Source organism: Saccopteryx bilineata, chromosome 6 (assembly GCF_036850765.1).
Source record: "Saccopteryx bilineata isolate mSacBil1 chromosome 6, mSacBil1_pri_phased_curated, whole genome shotgun sequence".
NCBI classification, from domain to species: domain Eukaryota; kingdom Metazoa; phylum Chordata; class Mammalia; order Chiroptera; family Emballonuridae; genus Saccopteryx; species Saccopteryx bilineata.
Window position 1 is genome coordinate 97861361 of NC_089495.1, and position 21443 is coordinate 97882803.

Sequence of the window (21443 nt, forward strand, 5' to 3'; positions counted from 1 at the left end):
GAAGATTCAAAAATTCAAGGTGTGCAGAAATAAGGTTAAAGAGTACTATTATGTAAATGTAAAGACCTATCGTAATTTCTGGTCAATAATTACAAAACTGATCATAGATGTGAATACAAGGTTTTTTGTTTTTGTTTTTGTTTGTTTTTGTTTTTGCTATTTAGGTAAAAATATAATGTAAGATAAGAACAAAATAGATGTTTTAATAACAAAAAATAACTATTTATTTTAAAATACAATTAACTATAGCCATATGCACCTTTTGAAGGAAAAGGCCATCAATCATTTCTACAGTCCACTTTTTTTCTTTATAGAAATTGTGAAGAAAGAAGAAAACACATCTCCCAAAGCCTAGAGAGCACACAATAAGGTGTTTTGTTTTGATTTGTTTTGCTTTCCTTCCAATGCTCAGGATCGGTTCCACACTTTGAAAATTGGTAGTAAGAAGAAGTGCTCTTTTCCCTTTATTACAGTGTGTAAATGTTTTGTTTAATTTATTTTATTATATTTAGTTTAATGATATATTTTATGTATTCAGCACTTTTTAATATGTTAGTTTGATTTCCAGTGATATTTTATTTATTTACTTATTTTAATTGTATTTATTGTGTTGACATTGGTTAATAAGATCATACAGGTTTCCAGTGTATAATTCTATGACACTTGATCTGTTTATCACACTGTGTGCCCACCACCCGAAGTAAAATCTTTTTTTATCATCATATATTTGACCCTCTTTATCCTTTACTACCTCCTTTCCTCTGTAACCACCATACAATTGTCTGTGAGTTTTTGTTTGTTTAATTTTCTTCTTTGGTGATTTGTTGCTTTCAATTTTATATCCTATATTTGAGTGAAATCATATGGTTCTTAACTTTGTCTGACTTATTTAACTTAGCATAATATTTTCAAAATTCATCCATGTTGTCACAAAGAGCTACATTTTAAGTGTATCTTCTTTCCCTTTGTTTTGGAGTTCTGAAGGGTATAGGTAGGGAAAAGAAGTGGAAGAAGGAGGAAGAGGAGAAGGAGAAGAAAGGGAAAAAAAGAAGAACAGAAAGAAGAAAAAGATGTATTAACCTAGTAAAATGAAATGGTTAATAGGCTTAGAAAAAGACAGGTAATCATTCAATTTTAAGTTGTTTTCATTAGTGTAGTGAGTACTCCTTTTAACTCTCCAATGCCTGGTATAAATGGTACTTTATAAAACAAAGGGACAAAGGGTGGAGTAATCTATCTGGTTAAAAGGGTGTACAAAGAAGGTAACAGTTATGAGGAATGTAATAAGTTTGAGAATTCTTTATAAAAGCTGAGACTTGGAGACCAAAATAACCACAAGAAAAATCAGAACTAGAGAATACTTAGAAATATCAGAAAGAATTCATTTAGAGGATCTGTACTAGGACAGGGGCTACATACAGATAAAAATGTATTTAGCATATTAATTAATCCACCATAACTATTCTATTTTCTAAGATCTTTCACCTTGAGTATTATAATTTTCTAACACTACTTGTCATAAAAGTTTATAAAAATCAGTCAATAATTATAAAAATAAGTTTCCTCTTTAAACTATATCAAGAAACAAAGAAACATGACCCAGAAAAATATTTCATCACTTTAAGTCTTTAAAGGTAATAATAACTACATTCACAATTGCACTCAAAAGGTAAAAGAAAGTGGTAGTTTACTGATCTGTATTACCACTATATATGTATATCACTATAATCGATTCCTGTAGTCAAAAAATTTTTCTGGAAATACCTTGTATATAACACTCTTTTTGTCTGGAATTAAAACATAAACACTTTATTATTTAATGAATATTTTTAAATTTTAAAACATTTTGTCTTTTGGATACATTGTCCTTTCATCCTAGAAAGAGTATTATTTCTAGTTAAACTATCAAAGTCGGGATGACGTCAGAGTAATGGCGGAGTAGGAAGTGATACCGATAAATCTCCCCCAAAACTCAACAAGATCTTCAACCAGAAACAGAAAAACCTATACTTGGAGCTTCCAGATTCTTCGCAATACACCCAAAGGTATGATTGAGTGAAAAATTGGCTAAATATATAACCAAACCCCGAAGGAAAGAGGGAGTAAGAAATGCTCCGCCTTCCTCACTAACCTAAACAGGGCGGCTTTCTCTGGTAACTGTGAATATAGAAACTGAGGCGGGCAAAGGGGGTGAATAGATCCAGGCCCCCGCAGCAAAAGCGGCCGAACCAGGCTGTGGCTCAGAGATCCAAGCCGAGGAAAATCTGATCCTGTGGCAACCCGGGCAATACAAGCTAACACTCGCGCCAAACCCAAACAAAGAAAGACAAGCGGAGCGGCCATTTTACCCGGTCTCCTGGTCGGTGCGCAGTTAGTGGAAGAGAGATTTCTTCCTAAGCCGCGGAAGTGGGTGCCCGTGTTGCCCCACGGAGAGGCAGGGTCAGAGGCCTTTCTGTGGGCTGAGGGCAGAGTCTCTGGGCAGCCCCAGCGCCCTGGGAAAGCCACACACGGGAGGGAGTGAGAACTAATCCCAACGGTGGAGATTTTCCGTGCTGGAGGCTGTTTCACTCAGAGGGAACCACGGCCGGCCTCATATCCTGGTTTGCGCGCGCAGATAAGGAGTGAGCGATTCCTCCGAGTGCCTCGGCAGTGCGCGCCCGTGTTATCGCAGAGAGGGGCAGAGTCAGGGGCCTTTGTGTGGGCCAAAGCGGAATCTCGGGCCGCCCCAGCGCCTTGCAAAAGCCGCACACGGGGACGGAGCGAGACTCAATTCCAACGCTGCAACTTTTCCCTGCGGTTGGGGGTTTCACTCAGAGCGTGAGACTGCTGGCCGGATATCCTGGTTGCAGACAGTGAGTGAGAGTTTCCTCCAAGCGCCCCGGAAGTGGGCGCCCGCTTGTGTTACCGGATAGAGTGGCAGAGCCAGAGGTCTTCGAGTGGGCGGAAAGCCCGCCTGATTATGCTAGCAGCTCTGACTGACTGAGCCTTACCCAGAGCCCTGTGCTGAGTGGAAATAGAGTGGGGAATTGCCAGCAATTTGAGCCTCTTACTATCCAGGCAGAGGCAGCAGCAACCCCATACCTGGACTATCAGGCTACTAATTGAGGAAGGAAAGACTAGGAGAAAGGCTCCAGGAACACAGACTCTCTCACTGTCGGAGCCTATAAATGCTAATGAGCCTCGACTCCCAACGAGAATAAAGCACAATACATGACATTGCCATAGAGACTTATCAACTGCAAACCTCTACCTGAGCGTGCCAAAGGAGCAGAACCCGGGGTACAGAGTCACCGACCAGGAAGAGGGAGAGAAAAGAAAAAGCAAGAAGATAACCTCTCAAAATCAAGAATAATCTGCAGACTTTATAACCTATCCCATTTTATTATATTTGTGCATTTGTTTCTCTTATCTTCATTCTTGAGACTTTTTTTTCCTCCTCCAATTTGGCCGATTAACTCTCTACCGGTCTTACTCTCTCCTCTCCTTGAACTACACTACCCATAAGTGTTACATCACCCATTATCATTTCTCTTCTCTTCCTTTCTCTCTATGAGGGTTGCACTCCAAAACCCTTAACTCTCTCTCTCTCTCTCCTTTCTTTTTTCTTCTTTTAGTGGTTCCCTCTTTTTTTCTCTCTCTCTCTTTCTTTTCTCCCTCTATAGTAGTTTCTTCCTTTCTCCTTTACATCTCCTCTCATTCAAACCTCAATAACAAACAAATTATCTTATCTGGGAATCAAACCTATGTTTGTGGCATTTTGGGGGGTTTTTACTTCACCTTTTTAACTCACTAGCAGTGCTCCCATCCCTGGCTCTCCATATTATCTAGTTCTTGTTCCACTAAATACAATAGTAAGTTTTTAATTTGTCCCCCCATTTTTTCCATTTTCCTCTTATTCCTCTCATCATAACTCTTAGAAAACCAACACCTAAAAGCAAATCATTTTATTCTTGACCCAAATTTTTTCCTTATTTGCTTTTTGTGGGTCCATACGCTCTTTTTTTTTTCTTTTTTCTTTTTTTTTTTTTCCTTTTTTTTTTTTTCTTTTTTTTTTTTTTTTTCTTTTTCTTTCTCTCTTTTTTGCCCCTTTATTACTTTTCCCCAATTCAGGCCCTCCATCACAGGCATTGTTTGTTATAACTCACAGTCCACCACAAGATTTTCTCAAGAAAGAGGGGAGAGGAAAGGAGAGGAAAAAAAGAGGGGGGGAATAATTTCCTTTTTTTTAAAAATTTTTATTTTATTTTATTTTTCTTTATTTCATTATTAATTTTTTTTAAAAAAAAAACAACTCTTTTCGATTTGTTATTTTTTTATTTTTTTTAACTTTTTATTCTTTATTAAATCTCATTAATACTATCAACAAAACCACCCTCAGATGCCATTAAGGAAGAGAAAATCGAATATCATGGATACAAAAGAAAGAGAGGTAACACAGCTAGATGAGGAAAAATCTATGGAGAAAAAATATAATATATTGGAAACCTTGGAGCTAAATGACAGAGAATTCAAGATAGAAATCCTAAAAATCCTCCGAGATATACAAGAAAACACAGAAAGGCAATATAGGGAAATCAGAAAACAACTCCATGAACACAAAGAATATATGTCCAAGGAAATTGAAACTATAAAAACAAATCAAACAGAGATGAAAAACTCAATTCACGAGCTGAAAAACGAAGTAACAAGCTTAGCTAATAGAACAGGTCAGATAGAAGAGAGGATTAGTGAAATAGAAGACAAGCAACTTGAGGCACAACAGAGAGAAGAAGAAAGAGACTCAAAAATTAAAAAAAATGAGATAGCCCTACAAGAATTATCTGACTCCATCAAAAAGAATAACATAAGAATAATAGGTATATCAGAGGGAGAAGAGAGAGAAAATGGAATGGAGAACATACTTAAACAAATAATTGATGAGAACTTCCCAAGCCTGTGGAAAGAACTAAAGCCTCAAGTTCAAGAAGCAAACAGAACTCCAAGTTTTCTTAACCCCAACAAACCTACTCCAAGGCATATCATAATGAAATTGACACAAACCAACAGCAAAGAAAAAATTCTCAAGGCAGCCAGGGAAAAGAAGAATACAACATATAAAGGAAGGCCCATTAGATTATCATCAGATTTCTCAGCAGAAACTCTACAAGCTAGAAGAGAGTGGACCCCAATATTTAAAGTCCTGAAAGAGAGGAACTTTCAGCCACGAATACTATACCCATCAAAGCTATCCTTCAAATACGAAGGAGAAATAAAAACATTCACAGATACAGAAAAGATGAGGGAATTTATCATCAGAAAACCCCCACTCCAGGAATTACTAAAGGGGGTTCTCCAATCAGATACAAAGAACAAAAAAAAAACAGAGCCACAAGTAAAAGCTCCAAGAAGAACACAATAAAACCAAATTTAAACTGTGACAACAACAAAAAGAAAGAGGGGGAGAAGACGGAGATTAACAGTAGCAAAGGACGATGGAGTGCAAAAGTACTCACAAAATAGTTCGCTACAATGAACAGGGTAGGGACCCTTTTCATTACTCAAAGGTAACCACCCTTGAAAAAACCACCACAAAAACACTTGACTTAAAAAAGGTAGCAACAGAGGAAAGATGTATGGAATACAACCAAATAAAAACAAAAGATAGAAAAACGAAAGAGAAGGATCAAACAAGACACAAAACTAACAGAAAGCAATCTATAAAATGGCAATAGGGAACTCACAAGTATCAATAATTACACTAAATGTAAATGGATTAAACTCACCAATAAAAAGGCACAGAGTAGCAGAATGGATTAAAAAAGAAAATCCAACTGTATGCTGCCTACAGGAAACTCATCTAAGTAACAAGGATAAAAACAAATTCAAAGTGAAAGGCTGGAAAACAATACTCCAAGCAAATAACATCCAAAAAAAAAGCAGGTGTAGCAATACTCATATCGGATAATGCTGACTACAAGACAGGAAAAGTACTTAGAGACAAAAATGGCCATTTCATAATGGCTAAGGGGACACTGAATCAAGAAGACATAACAATTCTTAATATATATGCACCAAACCAAGGAGCACCAAAATATATAAGACAGCTACTTATTGATCTTAAAACAGAAACTGACAAAAATACAATCATACTTGGAGACCTCAATACACCGCTGACGGCTCTAGATCGGTCATCCAAACAGAGAATCAACAAAGATATAGTGGCCTTAAACAAAACACTAGAGCACCTGGATATGATAGACATCTACAGGACATTTCATCCCAAAGTGACTGAGTATACATTTTTCTCCAGTGTACATGGATCATTCTCAAGAATTGACCATATGTTGGGCCACAAAAACAATATCAGCAAATTCAGAAAAATTGAAGTTGTACCAAGCATATTTTCTGATCATAAAGCCTTGAAACTAGAATTCAACTGCAAAAAAGAGGAAAAAAATCCCACAAAAATGTGGAAACTAAACAACATACTTTTAAAAAATGAATGGGTCAAAGAAGAAATAAGTGCAGAGATCAAAAGATATATACAGACTAATGAAAATGACAATACGACATATCAGAATCTATGGGATGCAGCAAAAGCAGTGATAAGAGGGAAGTTCATATCGCTTCAGGCATATATGAACAAACAAGAGAGAGCCCAAGTGAACCACTTAACTTCCCACCTTAAGGAACTAGAAAAAGAAGAACAAAGACAACCCAAAACCAGCCGAAGAAAGGAGATAATAAAAATCAGAGCAGAAATAAATGAATTAGAGAACAGAAAAACTATAGAAAAAATTAATAGAACAAGGAGCTGGTTCTTTGAAAAGATCAACAAAATTGACAAACCCTTGGCAAGACTCACCAAGGAAAAAAGAGAAAGAACTCATATAAACAAAATACAAAATGAAAGAGGAGAAATCATCACGGACACCGTAGATATACAAAGAATTATTGTAGAATACTATGAAAAACTTTATGCCACTAAATTCAACAACCTAGAAGAAATGGATAAATTCCTAGAAAAATACAACCTTCCTAGACTGAGTCAAGAAGAAGCAGAAAGCCTAAACAGACCTATCAGTAGAGAAGAAATAGAAAAAACCATTAAAAACCTCCCCAAAAATAAAAGTCCAGGCCCTGACGGCTATACCAGCGAATTTTATCAAACATTCAAAGAAGACTTGGTTCCTATTCTACTCAAAGTCTTCCAAAAAATTGAAGAAGAAGCAATACTTCCAAACACATTTTATGAGGCCAACATAACCCTCATACCAAAACCAGGCAAGGATGGCACAAAAAAAGAAAACTACAGACCAATATCTCTAATGAATACAGATGTTAAAATACTAAACAAAATACTAGCAAATCGAATACAACAACATATTAAAAAAATAATACATCATGATCAAGTGGGATTCATCCCAGAATCTCAAGGATGGTTCAACATACGTAAAACGGTTAATGTAATACACCATATCAACAAAACAAAGAACAAAAACCACATGATCTTATCAATAGACGCAGAAAAGGCTTTCGATAAAATACAACACAATTTTATGTTTAAGACTCTCAACAAAATGGGTATAGAAGGAAAATATCTCAACATGATAAAGGCCATATATGATAAACCATCAGCTAACATCATATTAAATGGCACTAAACTGAAGGCTTTCCCCCTTAAATCAGGAACAAGACAGGGTTGTCCACTCTCTCCACTCTTATTTAATGTGGTACTAGAGGTTCTAGCCAGAGCAATCAGACAAGACAAAGAAATAAAAGGCATCCATATCGGAAAAGAAGAAGTAAAGGTATCCCTTTTTGCAGATGATATGATCCTATACATCGAAAACCCCAAAGAATCCACAAAAAGACTACTAGAAACAATAAGCCAATACAGTAAGGTCGCAGGATACAAAATTAACATACAGAAGTCAATAGCCTTTCTATATGCCAACAATGAAACAACTGAGAAGGAACTCAAAAGAATAATCCCCTTCACGATTGCAACAAAAAAAATAAAATACTTAGGAATAAACATAACAAAGAATGTAAAGGACTTATATAATGAAAACTATAAACCATTGTTAAGGGAAATCGAAAAAGATATAATGAGATGGAAGAATATACCTTGTTCTTGGCTAGGAAGAATAAATATAATCAAGATGGCTATATTACCCAAAGCAATATACAAATTTAATGCAATTCCCATCAAAATTCCAATGACATTTTTTAAAGAAATAGAGCAAAAAATCATCAGATTTTTATGGAACTATAAAAAACCCCGAATAGCCAAAGCAATCCTAAAGAAAAAGAATGAAGCTGGGGGCATAACAATACCTGACTTCAAACTCTATTATAGGGCCACGACAATCAAAACAGCATGGTATTGGCAGAAAAATAGACACTCAGACCAATGGAACAGAATAGAAAGTCCAGAAATAAAACCACATATATATAGTCAAATAATTTTTGATAAAGGGGCCAACAACACACAATGGAGAAAAGAAAGCCTCTTCAATAAATGGTGCTGGGAAAACTGGAAAGCCACATGCAAAAGAATGAAACTGGACTACAGTCTCTCCCCCTGTACAAAAATTAACTCAAAATGGATCAAAGATCTAATCATAAGACCTGAAACAATTAAGTACATAGAAGAAGACATAGGTACTCAACTCATGGACCTGGGTTTTAAAGAGCATTTTATGAATTTGACTCCAATGGCAAGAGAAGTGAAGGCAAAAATTAATGAATGGGACTACATCAGACTAAAAAGTTTTTGCTCAGCAAGGGAAACTGATAACAAAATAAACAGAAAGCCAACTAAATGGGAAATGATATTTTCAAACAACAGCTCAGATAAGGGCCTAATATCCAAAATATACAAAGAACTCATAAAACTCAACAACAAACAAACAAACAATCCAATAAAAAAATGGGAAGAGGATATGAATAGACACTTCTCCCAGGAAGAAATACAAATGGCCAACAGATATATGAAAAGATGCTCATCTTCTTTAGCTATTAGAGAAATGCAAATCAAAACGGCAATGAGATACCACCTCACACCTGTTCGATTAGCTGTTATTAGCAAGTCAGGTAATAGCAAATGTTGGAGAGGCTGTGGAGAAAAAGGAACCCTCATCCACTGTTGGTGGGAATGTAAAGTAGTACAACCATTATGGAAGAAAGTATGGTGGTTCCTCAAAAAACTGAAAATAGAACTACCTTATGACCCAGCAATCCCTCTACTGGGTATATATCCCCAAAACTCAGAAACATTGATACGTAAAGACACATGCAGCCCCATGTTTATTGCAGCATTGTTCACAGTGGCCAGGACATGGAAACAACCAAAAAGCCCATCAATAGATGACTGGATAAAGAAGATGTGGCACATATACACTATGGAATACTACTCAGCCATAAGAAATGATGACTTCGGAACATTTACAGCAAAATGGTGGGATCTTGATAACATGATACGAAGCGAAATAAGTAAATCAGAAAAAAACAGGAACTGTATTATTCCATACGTAGGTGGGACATAATAGTGAAACTAAGAGACATTGATAAGAGTGTGGTGGTTACGCGGGGGAGGGGGGAATGGGAGAGGGATAGGGGGTGGGAGGGGCACAAAGAAAACAAGATAGAAGGTGACAGAGGACAATCTGACTTTGGGTGGTGGGTATGCAACATAATTGAATGACAAGATAACCTGGACTTGTTATCTTTGAATATATGTATCCTGATTTATTGATGTCACCCCATTAAAAAAATAAAATTATAAAAAAAAAAAAAAAAAAAAAAAAAAACTATCAAAGTCATAATCCATTCAGTTTTTTTCCCAAGTAAAAAATACATTGGTTAATTTCTTGTGAAAGAAAGATTAGACATTGAAATAAAGCAAATGTTTTTTGGGGGGAACTCATTTGGGGAAGCTCTGCTAATGAAATGATTAGTGGACACAAAGTAGACATTCTACTACAGCAAATAGCAATCTCAGAGATTGTGAGTATTGTGAGGGGAGATGAACCCTTTCTAAAGTATCATGTAAAGAAGACATTAGACAGTTTAAGCAGAAAAATGACATTGTGTTTTAAAAATTAGTTTTCTGAGTAAAAACAAGAGTGGAAGAATGAATGACAAGAATTATATGATTTCACTCATATTTGGAATATAAAACAGAAAGCGACAAATGAACTAACAAAATAAACACTCCAACAAAAACTCATTGACACAGACAACAGTAGGGTGGCTACCAGAAGAGAAGAGTGTTGGAGGGAGGTTCAAGAGGTTAATCAGGGTCAAATATATGGTGACATAAGGAGACTAAACTTTGGGTAATGAACACACGATGCAATACACAGATGATCTAGAATTGTACATTTAAAAGCTATATAATCTTATTAACCAATGCCACCTCAATAAATTTAGTTAAAGATCAGAGATATAAAGGCAAGGTAATGTCCTATACTTCACTAACATCAAATATCGTATGGCTATTGATTCCATACAAATATTGCTGTTATGTTATGCCATTTGTTCACCATGAATTAAAACTTTTAATATTCATATACTCAAATGTAATAAATACAATAAAGTAAAATTATATTTGTGATGACATAGTTATAAAAAAACCTAAGAGATATCTACATCTAAAGATACTTTGACCGTTTTTTGTAGTTTGGCCTTCTTAGCTGTTGAACTGCATTTCTTTAATGTGCGAAGTTAATCTGTATGAACCTCAAAGCATTCAGCATAAGATTGGCTTGTATTGCTTAACAAATTTTTAAATGTGTAAAACCTCTGGAGATGTGTATGCATGCATGCTGATCTAGTTGTTCATGTTAGCTATGTACTCTACAGGATAGTTAAAATTTATAGTGTGTGCTCAGAATGGCATTGCAAATGCTTAGAATTTAAATAAAAATGTGTATATTTTAACTCAGACATATTGTCTTCAACAAAGTATAACCTAAGTGTTGTAATTGTTGTTTGTTCTTATATTTTCATAAGAAGAGTGGGAATTTTAATAGTAGGAATTATAATATTTGTCTTTTAATCTGTTTCTTCTTCTATGTTTAAGTGGCCCCCATTGTAAACTATGAAAGAGTTTTGGCAGAGAAAAGAATGAGCAACTGAAATACTCTGTAGTTTATCTACCACAAACTTTTAAAGAGCTCCGAAACAGTAGCTGAATGAGGTTGCAGGCCAAAAAAACACAAGAGAATTCGCATCTCTTTTAAAATAACCCACTGTGGATAAACATACTTCCTTTAGGAGTATATAAAAAAAATTAAGTCAAGATGATAGGAGACTTATACCCTCAGTAGTAGAAAGACTTTAGAAGAGGTCATTATATAATGTGGCATTTGTATTATTTTCTATCATAGATATAAAGTTTATATGAGGTATCATGCAGTTTAGAAGTCTGTTAGGGACTCACCTTTTCCCCCTATTTGGCCAACTGACACAGGTAATATTTGGAATCAATGATTCTCCCTTTCGACAGACCATATGCCCACTTTCTGATATGTAGCATCCTAAAATAATAAGACATGGAAATATCTTTCAAAATCTTCATATTTAGAAAGAAGAGATTTTCTTTCATGATACGTTAATTGAGTGGTAGTTCCGGCCCGCACTCAACCAAAATACACAGCAATTTCCCACTTAAGGTTTGATTGTCATGGAAAATAAATAAATAAATACCTCAAATATACAACGTGGTTACATATTCCTAAACTGTTAATTTTACAGTTTTTAGCATTCAGTGTCTTATTTAAAAAGGACAAGAATTACCTTCATCTTCAAAACCATGCACAACCCCTACATGCACACAGATAGAGGACTATACACACACACATACACAGTGACAAACACGCACATACACTTAAATGCTCCCATGTACACAGGCACCACTCCTGCACTCGTCTTGGATTTTCAATGAAGACTGTCATAAGATCAGTAGAATGTTTTTTTCTTACAGGACTTTGGCTTTTAAGTGGATGTTCCTGGGCTCCAAGTGCCACATTCTCTTTTTTAGTAGCCTCAGTTTCCATAAATTGAAGCTCAACACACTTCAGCATATTTTATTATTATTATTTTTTGCTTCAAGAGTAATAAAATAAATATATATATATATTTTTAATTTTTTTAAATTTTCTGAAGCTGGAAACGGGGAGGCAGTCAGACAGACTCCCGCATGTGCCCAACCAGGATTCACCTGGCACGCCCACCAGGGGCGATGCTCTGCCCATCCAGGGGTCACTCTGTGGCGACCAGAGCCATTCTAGCACCTGGGGCAGAGGCCAAGGAGCCATCCCCAGCACCCGGGCCATCTTTTTGATCCAATGGAGCCTCAGCTGCGGGAGGGGAAGAGAGAGACAGAGAGGAAGGGGGGGGGTGGAGAAGCAGATGGGCACTTCTCCTGTGTGCCCTGGCCGGGAATCGAACCCGGGACTTCCTCATGCCAGGCCGACGCTCTACCACTGAGCCAACCTGCCAGGGCTAGAAATATATTTTTTCAACATGAATTTGTGGTAATATTGTGATTATACTACCAGTTTTCTGTACCAAATCCTATCTGCCAGTCAAGACAAGCTCAAGTGCGACTTTCACGAATCCTGCTGTCATGCCCACCGCTGAGGTGGAGGTGCTGAGATTAGGTCATACCACATAGTCTGTCATAGTTTAACAGTCATACAATTGTCTGAAAAATTCCATGTCTATGAAGTTTTTCCTTTAAAGGATAATTAAGTATATATCTCAATTTATTTATTGTCTTAGCACAGACCTTGTTCCACTGTAAAGACTCAATATTAGACAAAGGGAATCTATTATTTTAGAAAAGTCAGCTGCTAATTTGATGATTTGAAGATTCATGTGGATATCATCAGTTAGTGAACAGAATCCAGTAACTTAAAAATTATAAATCTGAACATAAAGAATGGCTTTATAACATAATATTTTTCAATATAGATAAAGAGTTACAACTTTGGAAAATACTGACATTTGAATTATCAAACACATGTATAATTGGTCAAAACAGAATTCTACGAGTAATTTAAAATTTTTTTGCAAAGGATTATGTTGTTACTTTAATTAATTTCTTTACCTAAAAAAAAAAAAAGAACAGAAAAAGTATCACCATAATATTTATTTCAGTGACCTTGAAGAGTTAAATTCTGATGTTAGGTACATATATGGTTTGGTTCAGTACCCAGATGACCATTAAAGGCTGATGATTTTTTAGGTATCTTATTCGACCTGTTGGAATTCTAAAGCAAAGCTTTCAACATATGTTGCTTGTATTTCATCAAGTTCCTTTCTGTTTATAAAAATAAAAACAATATTAATATATAAATATACAGTGATGAAAAATATTTGACTTTGGATGATGGGCATACAACAAATCAATAGTTCAAATACTATAGAGATATTTACCTATTTACCTAAACCTATGTATTCTTATCGACCAAAGTTATCCCATTAGATTTAACTTTAAATAAAAACAAATACCTAGGACATATGTACAGACAACAGGACAGCAGTAGCCAGAGGGACGGGGTGGTAGAGGTGGGAGGAGGGCAGGAGTCCAAGGGGGAGAAGGAGGGTGGAAAGAGACTTTGCACAGGGGGCACAGAGCAGTGTGTAGTAGAGGGTGTTATATTGAGTGGGACTTCTAAGCTTTTTAAAAAATAATATTAAGATAAATGGTTTTTTTTCTTTTTAATTACTAAGCAAATGCAGATGTTGCATTCAATCCCTTTCACAATTCAAGATTACTTAACATTTCATTAAAAATAAATTAACACGAAAATTATTTGTTTTTAGGTAATAGTCATTTCTTTTCATAAAGTCCTGATGAATGATATATTTATTACTAGGGACAAGTTTTCTTAGATACTAGCATAAAATAATGATTAACTTTTTTCTGTCACTGAAACAATACAAAACACTGATTTGCTTAAGAGGTTTATAATGTCCTTGTCACATATTATACAACTTTTCTATGAATATAACTTTATTCCATTTATTTTCAGTTTGATTCATTTTCATTTTGCATTAACAGTCAATAATCTTTATGAAAATGTTATAAAAATCAGGAACAATTTTCATATTATACTCAAGCTGTAGCTGTTGGATCTCTATTAACATCTTAATATATGCTTAAATACCTGTATATCTACAATTTTTCCCATTATGTCACCATTAAAGATGATGTACAAATCTATAATTCTTTGTAATTCTCATCTACATGCCTATTTAGCCCACAATTCTCCTTGAAAATGCCAAAAGAAAAAGAAACACCCCAAATTATGTTCATAGTGTTTCATAATATCTAACATTCTCATTGATGACCCATTTTGAATTTGGCAATTTAAGAAATAAATTGTTAACTTCCTCTGTACTGTCATGGTATGCTTCATTCGAGCTAAAATTTATTTTTTACCTTATTAGGCAACATGGTTGAACATAGGTTATCTGTTTTGACAATAAATATATTTTTCAACCTTAAGTTTTAGACTTCTATTTCTCATTCTCTACAAAGCCTGTTTATTTGAACTTTGCAATAGATACCTGTTTTTATTTTCTGCCTGCTTAGAATCCATTTCCCCTGATTTCTAGTAAAATAATTCTTCTCTTACTTTTGGAAACTTTCTAAGTAAGATGACACAATCAATTTAATAACTCCTATTTCCTACCACAAAGGGGAAAAGGTGATCTTAGCAAGGTTAGCAAGGTTAATCATAGTTTCTTTCTTTGTATAATCATTGATATCAGTATTTTCATAGGTTTTTGTTATCTTAAAAATTCTATCACTATTACACCAAATAGTGGTGACAAACAGTGGTTATATTAAACTAGAATAATTAAAAAATAAACCAGTAGTGTTTTCTCAGCATTATTTATAAAATCAGCCCTTAACTATAGACTAAATTCTTTTTGGAATGTGGTATAAATCAAGGGCCAAGCTTAGTTTATTGTAGATTTCACGTCCCTTGGTGACATAGCCATAGGCTTTGTTCACACTGCAAAATTAGACTTCCAGTGGTCTCATTATGTTTTCTCTTTAAGTAATGTCCATCTTTCCCCCATCAATAAAATCCTACATAGTTGAATAGCTCTCTAATCTTAAATTACTTCACAATTTGAAAAATCTCTTTTGTGCTTTTCTCTGGGACTTTGGAAGATATAGAGCACCTTGCTAATTACACTTTCCATTTAGAAGTTCCTATAAACTTCATGAGGGGGATGATGACTCCTTCATAACTGTATTATTTGTGCCTCATAAGATCCTACACCATTGTCCTCAAGCTACCTTAACTCACTTCTGGAGAATCATACTTATTAGTCCCTAGTGGGTCAGTGTACATTTTGTTCCATCTTTCTTCTTTAGATGTTGTTTATCCATTGTTTTAAAAAATGGTGCCTTATTACCCAGTGATTCCACTTCTTGGTATATATCTAATGAAACAAAAAACACTAATTTGAAAGAATGTATGCAGTGTGGTGTTTATTGCAGTGTTATTTACAATAGCCTAGCTATGGAAACAACCCAAATGCCCATCATTAATACATGAGTGGATAAAAAAGCTGTGATACATGTGGCAGTGAAATATTAATCATAAAAAAGAATGAAGTCTTACCATTTGCAGCAGCACAGATATATCTAGAGAGTATTGTGATAAGTGAAATAAATAAGTCAGAGAAAGACAAATATCATATTATTTTACTTATATGTGTAATCTAAGGAACAATATAAACAAACAAAACAGAAACAGACTTGAAGATACAGAGAACAGACTGATGGTTGCCAGGGCAGAGGGGCTGCTGGAGAATTGGGTGAAAAAGTTAAGGGATTGAGAACTACTGGTTGGTAGATACAAAATAGTCATTGTGGTATATAGTACAGCATAGTTAATAATATTGTAATAACTATGTTATTACAATAACTACGCAAAGACCCAACTGCGTGGACCAGGTTCAGTGATACAGTTCCTTTTCACTAACTTTAACTCACCTACTCTGCAATAGGGCGTGCAGGGCTCAGGCCTGTGGGGCTTGAGAGTGGGGGAGAAGGTTTCCCATTGCAGAGGGTCACTCACCCGTCCCTTGGATGCCGGTTAGGTCCCTGCCTGACGTTGGGCACCAGTTGTGGACAAGTCCTGCGGGGGTGAGGACGACGGAGACGCAAAGACCCGACTCTGGGGACCAGGTTCAGTGACACAGATCCACTTTATTCAGGAAGTAAACTAGCTTATATACATGGGTTCAGCCAATAGTATGTTACAGCGTGTTCCTCAAAGCCAATGGCTGAAAAGATCAGGGAGCTGCATGGTTGGTGCTGTCACTTCCTTATAGCGGGTAAGCTTCCTTCCTGGGTAGGCCCAGGAGGGTTCTGGGAGCTGGAGTAGTCTCACAGCATTGCATCAGCCACAGCTGCTAGGAATGTGCTCTGTTCTCTCCCTTCTCTTTTAATTAAAGCCAATTGGACTTGATGAATGACAGCTTGCTGTTTTTGTAGCTTCTGAATGCTACACATTATGCAATGGAACCCTAGTAGAACTAAAACAACTATAATACCTATTATACGAGATGCTAATAGATTAGCTGGATTAAACAATGAGGCAAGCTTCTGTAATGTTTGACGAGTTAGGAAATAGAACGGGGGTCTTAGGGGATTCCTCCTAGGGGGTTGGGATGTCATTTCCCTCCCATTGTGTTACAGAGACCTTCTAGGTGCCGTTAAACACAGTTCCATTTTGATTGTAAAAAATGGACCTAGGTCCATACACGCCCCCTTCCCACAAAGGTCCCAGCATCCAAACACAGAACGGATGGTTTGCTGTGGGCTGCGTACTACATATGGTTGCAAGGCACATTACACAAATTAGAACAACATGACAAATCATACAATTTCAATAATTACAAAGGTACATTTCACCAGTCTCTAAACACTATGCCAAAAGCACAAAATGTCCCCAGCCTTCTTTCTAGCCATGGGAAAAGCTTTCTGGGGGAGGGGAAGGGCCTCAAGCAAAGCCACCCCCACTCCCATCAGGGTATTTCACATTGTCCAAAATCCATAAGTCCATTCAACAAAGGAGCCAACACTCACTTCAGTTGTAGTCCAGGAAATCAGTCCATGCACAGGAGTCCTCAGCCACCCCCCTCATCCCTGCCATCCTGGCAGGTCTTCCACTGTCCCAAAGAGGAGCACGTGGCAATGACAGTCAGCATTTCCATCTCTGCTCTGGAGAGCATGCTGGCATTTACCCTTATGTTCCAAAATGTCAGTGAACCCACCAGCACTTTAGCAGGCACTCCCTGCCATTCCAGCGGCCACTCAGCGATGCAAGCCTGGCTTCTGTTCATCCTCCTGCCACAGCTACCGCCGTTTACCTTCTGGAGTCTATGAATCGTAACTCTGGCTCAATTCTCATCTTCCTCCAAAGATGAACTGAAAACACCAGCTAGCACTGTCAGGCTCAAGCCATCTGCATCTGGGAGTCAGCGGTTACTATAGCACACATAAGCAAGAACAGAGCGCCAGGGCCTGGGGGCCCGTCAGGGGCAATTCTCTGGGCCTGTCCTGCCAAAGCCTCCACATCCCCCCAGGTGATGGGGTGTGCATGCAGGCCGAGAGGTCTTCTTCTGGAGCGCTGAGGACCTCCTCCCTTCAGGTGTAGTCAGTGTGGAGGAGGCCAGGGCTGTGGCTTTGGTCGGGTGAAGACTGAACCATTTAGTGGGTGCACAAGAAACCCTGTCAAGCAGGTTGGGGGTTCCTGGGATCCAAGTTGGCTGAAAAACACAAGCATAACCTCTCCCTTGGATTATAAGAGGGTGTGATCCCCACCACTGTGCTGTGGCTGGGTCCTTTCAGCGTCATTTCAGAGAGAGGGGCGGGGGAGAGAGAGAGAGATAAAAATAGACAAGACAGACAAGAAAGAAAAAGACACATGGGGGCGTATAGGCTGGCCCATGGGTCTGCAGCAGGAACACGTGTTGGAGAAAATGGCATCTGAAAGGCTGGGGTGGGGCATGAGCCCTGGCAGGGAGTGCAGAAGTAGCGACTTCTGCTTTTTCCGGTGGCCGAGCTGATGGTGCAGTTAGCAATTCGGTTGGTTTCGTTTCTGGGCGCTCAGCCGCTGTTTTGTCAAACTCGGAGGCTAAACTACTTTCCTCCTCAGTGGAGGGGGTGAATATGGAGGTAGGGGCTCCTCTGAAAGAGGAGTAGCCTGTAGGACCTTAGGGACTGGTGGAGGGTTCCCAGTAGAAGCACCGGTGAAGCAGGCGTGTATTGCCAATAAGGCAGGAGTGAGGCCGAGAGGGAAGGCCCGTCCCTCATGCACCTTGGCCAAATGAACACGTTGGAGAGCTCGGGCCCAAGTATCCGGGTTCCAGAGGGGCGCATCCTCAATCCAGGGATTGAGACCAGAGAGGATCTCCCAGTAAGTACAGACATCCTTTTCACAAACTTCAACTCGCCTACTCTGCAATAGGGTGTGCAGGGCTTGAGCCTGTGGGGCTTGAGAGTGAGGGAGAAGGTTTCCCATTGCAGAGGGTCACTCACCATCCCTTGGATGCCTGTTAGGTCCCTGCCCCACATTGGGCACCAGTTGTGAACAAGTCCTGCCGGGGGTGAGGACACCAGAGACGCAAAGACCCGACTCCCGGGACCAGGTTCAGTGACACAGATCCACTTTATTCAGGAAGTAAGCTAGCTTATATACATGGGTTCAGCCTATAGGATGTTACAGTGTGTCCTTCACAGCCAATGGCTGAAAAGATCAGGGAGCTGTGTGGTTGGCGCTGTCACTTTCTTATAGTGGATGAGCTTCCTTCCTGGGTGTGCCCAGGAGGCTTCTGAGAGCTGGAGTATTCTCCCAGCATTGCATCAACCACAGCTGCTAGGAATGTGCTCTGTGCTCCACCCACAAAAATCTCTTCTAAGTGTATTATGAGTCATTAAATCTTTTTCCTCAGAATATCTCTTCTTATTAAAGGTAAATGTAGTATTTACAGGACATGTAGACCATGTTAATTTTGTCAAATTAATATTAAAACATTTTGACCAATGTTAGTTTATTCAACAAATATACTGTTGTTATTGAGTGCTTATTTTGGATTTTTTAGTATTCATTTTGTACCTCAAACATGCCACTTAGAATTGGAAATTTCCCTAGAGGCATTCGGTGATAGTTTGCCTACATTGTTTATGGAGGTGTAGAATTAATGTTTTCTCCTGGTTTATCAGGTTACACAGCTGGCTTTAGTACATAGTCAGTTGGATATAATAGACTTCAGTAAATTTGGGCCGGGTGCCTGCTCACCTGGAACTGAAACATGTCTCACTGATCTCAGTGATTCCTAATCCAAAGACAAAGAGCATTTTGTGAGGCTGGGAAAGGAATCTGGGCAACCGTGGTTGATAGTTTGTTGTTCTCTTTTCTGTTGTCATACCCTTATAGGTATTAAAGCCTTGCATATGTGTAACTTGAGGAGTTTTTTTTCCCAATTATTGTATGCTGAGTAAATGATGTAAAATTCCGGGACATTACTAGTTTCAAGTATAGCTCAAATCAAGAACTTGAACATCTCTCATGGTTTTTAAAGTTTTTTAAGGCAATCTCAGGACAAAGTATATATTTTCAGATTTTGATCTTATCCAAGAAAAGATTAGGGTGATGTTCTGTTCCCAAGATAGTGATATACTATATAATAGGCATCCACAAATTTACTTGAGTTTGAATATGCCAAAGAGCTTCTCATAGACAACTCAGTGATCATTGGAACCTTATTTGAATCATCTTTTTCCTCTGTGGTGGCAAATATGGATTATTATACTTTTGGGGGGTGTCTCAGAGTAAGGAGGAATTCTTTTATCAGAAATCATGGTATAACAGGCTAAGAAGGCAGACTATAAAAATAAAAAAAAATTAGTCAGATCAGATGATTACACAGTGGATAGAGCATTGGCCTAAAATGCTGAGGACCCACATTCAAAACCTGGAGGTCACTGATTTGAGCATGGGCTCATCTGGCTTGAGCACTGGCTCAACAGCTTGAGCGTGGGATCATAGATATGACCCCATGGTCGCTGGCTTGAGCTCAAAGGTCTCTGGCTTGAAGCCCAAGGTTGCTGGCTTGAGCAAGGGGTCACTGGCCCACCTGGAGTTTCCTGGTCAAGGCATATATGAGAAAAAAATCAATGAACAACTAAGGTGCCACAATTATGAGTTGATGCTTCTCATCTCTCTCTCTTCTTATATGTCTGCCCTGCCTATCTTTTTCTCTCTTTCTCTCTAACTCTTTCTCTTTCACGAAAGAAAGAAAGAAAGAAAAAAAGAAAGAGAGAAAGAGAGAGAGAGAGAGAGAAAGAAAGAAAGAAAGAAAGAAAGAAAGAAAGAAAGAAAGGAAAAGAAAAGAAAAAAGGAAGGAAGGAAGGAAGGAAGGAAGGAAGGAAGGAAGGAAGGAAGGAAGGAAGGAAGGAGAGAGAGAGAAAGAAAGAAAGAAAAAAAGAAAGAAAGGAAGGAAGAAAGAAAGGAAGGAAGAAAGAAAGAAAGAAAGAAAGAAAGAAAGAAAGAAAGAAAGAAAGAAAGAAAGAAAGAAAGAAAGAAAGGAAGAGTTTTAAAATGCAAATCTGGTACCACATTTAAATAAAAAGTTCAGGTATAGAATGGGATATAAGGGTCGGATTATCAGTGGTGAACATTTAAGCATATTATATCATACCTAAACTGACATTGATTTTCATTTGCCAAGTATTCTTTTCTTTTATTGTTCTACTTTATTTACAAGAGCATGTTCTATATGTATTAAGGAATATGAGATTATAATAACTATGAAATGCAACAGATGTCTGGCATGTTTCACAATGAGTCATCACCTAGATTAATAGTCACACAAAGGCCTATAACCTGGTGATAAACCAAGTCTTTTGCAAGTATTTGCAACACAGAGATTACTATATATTGCCTCCCAAAAGGGTTTCTCTATAATAAATAAAACCAATAAAATGAAAAAAAAACTACATTAAAATTAGAAATTCTTCTATGTATTCATGCACAAGGTAATATTAATGTCATTGAGATACATCACACAGATAACTCCAGGTCAAGAGGTCATGAACCTTCTTTGCCTTGATTTATAATAACTGCAAAGAATGATTCATAAGAGAAGTAATAAAATGTGTTGCAAATTTGACAATGTTAGGTTAATTTGAGTGAATTTATTCATAAGATGAAAAAAATACTGGTGAATAATTGACTGTAAAATGTTACATGGATGATATACAGACAGAAAAAAATAGAATTTAATTTCTCTTAATTAAAATAATAGAGAAATCATTATCTTTTAAGGTAGACCAAAATTCCTATGTCTTATAGGTTTAACATTGTGATCAATTCAAGTACATATTAATTATTATGTGAAATACATTTGGTCAGGGGAAA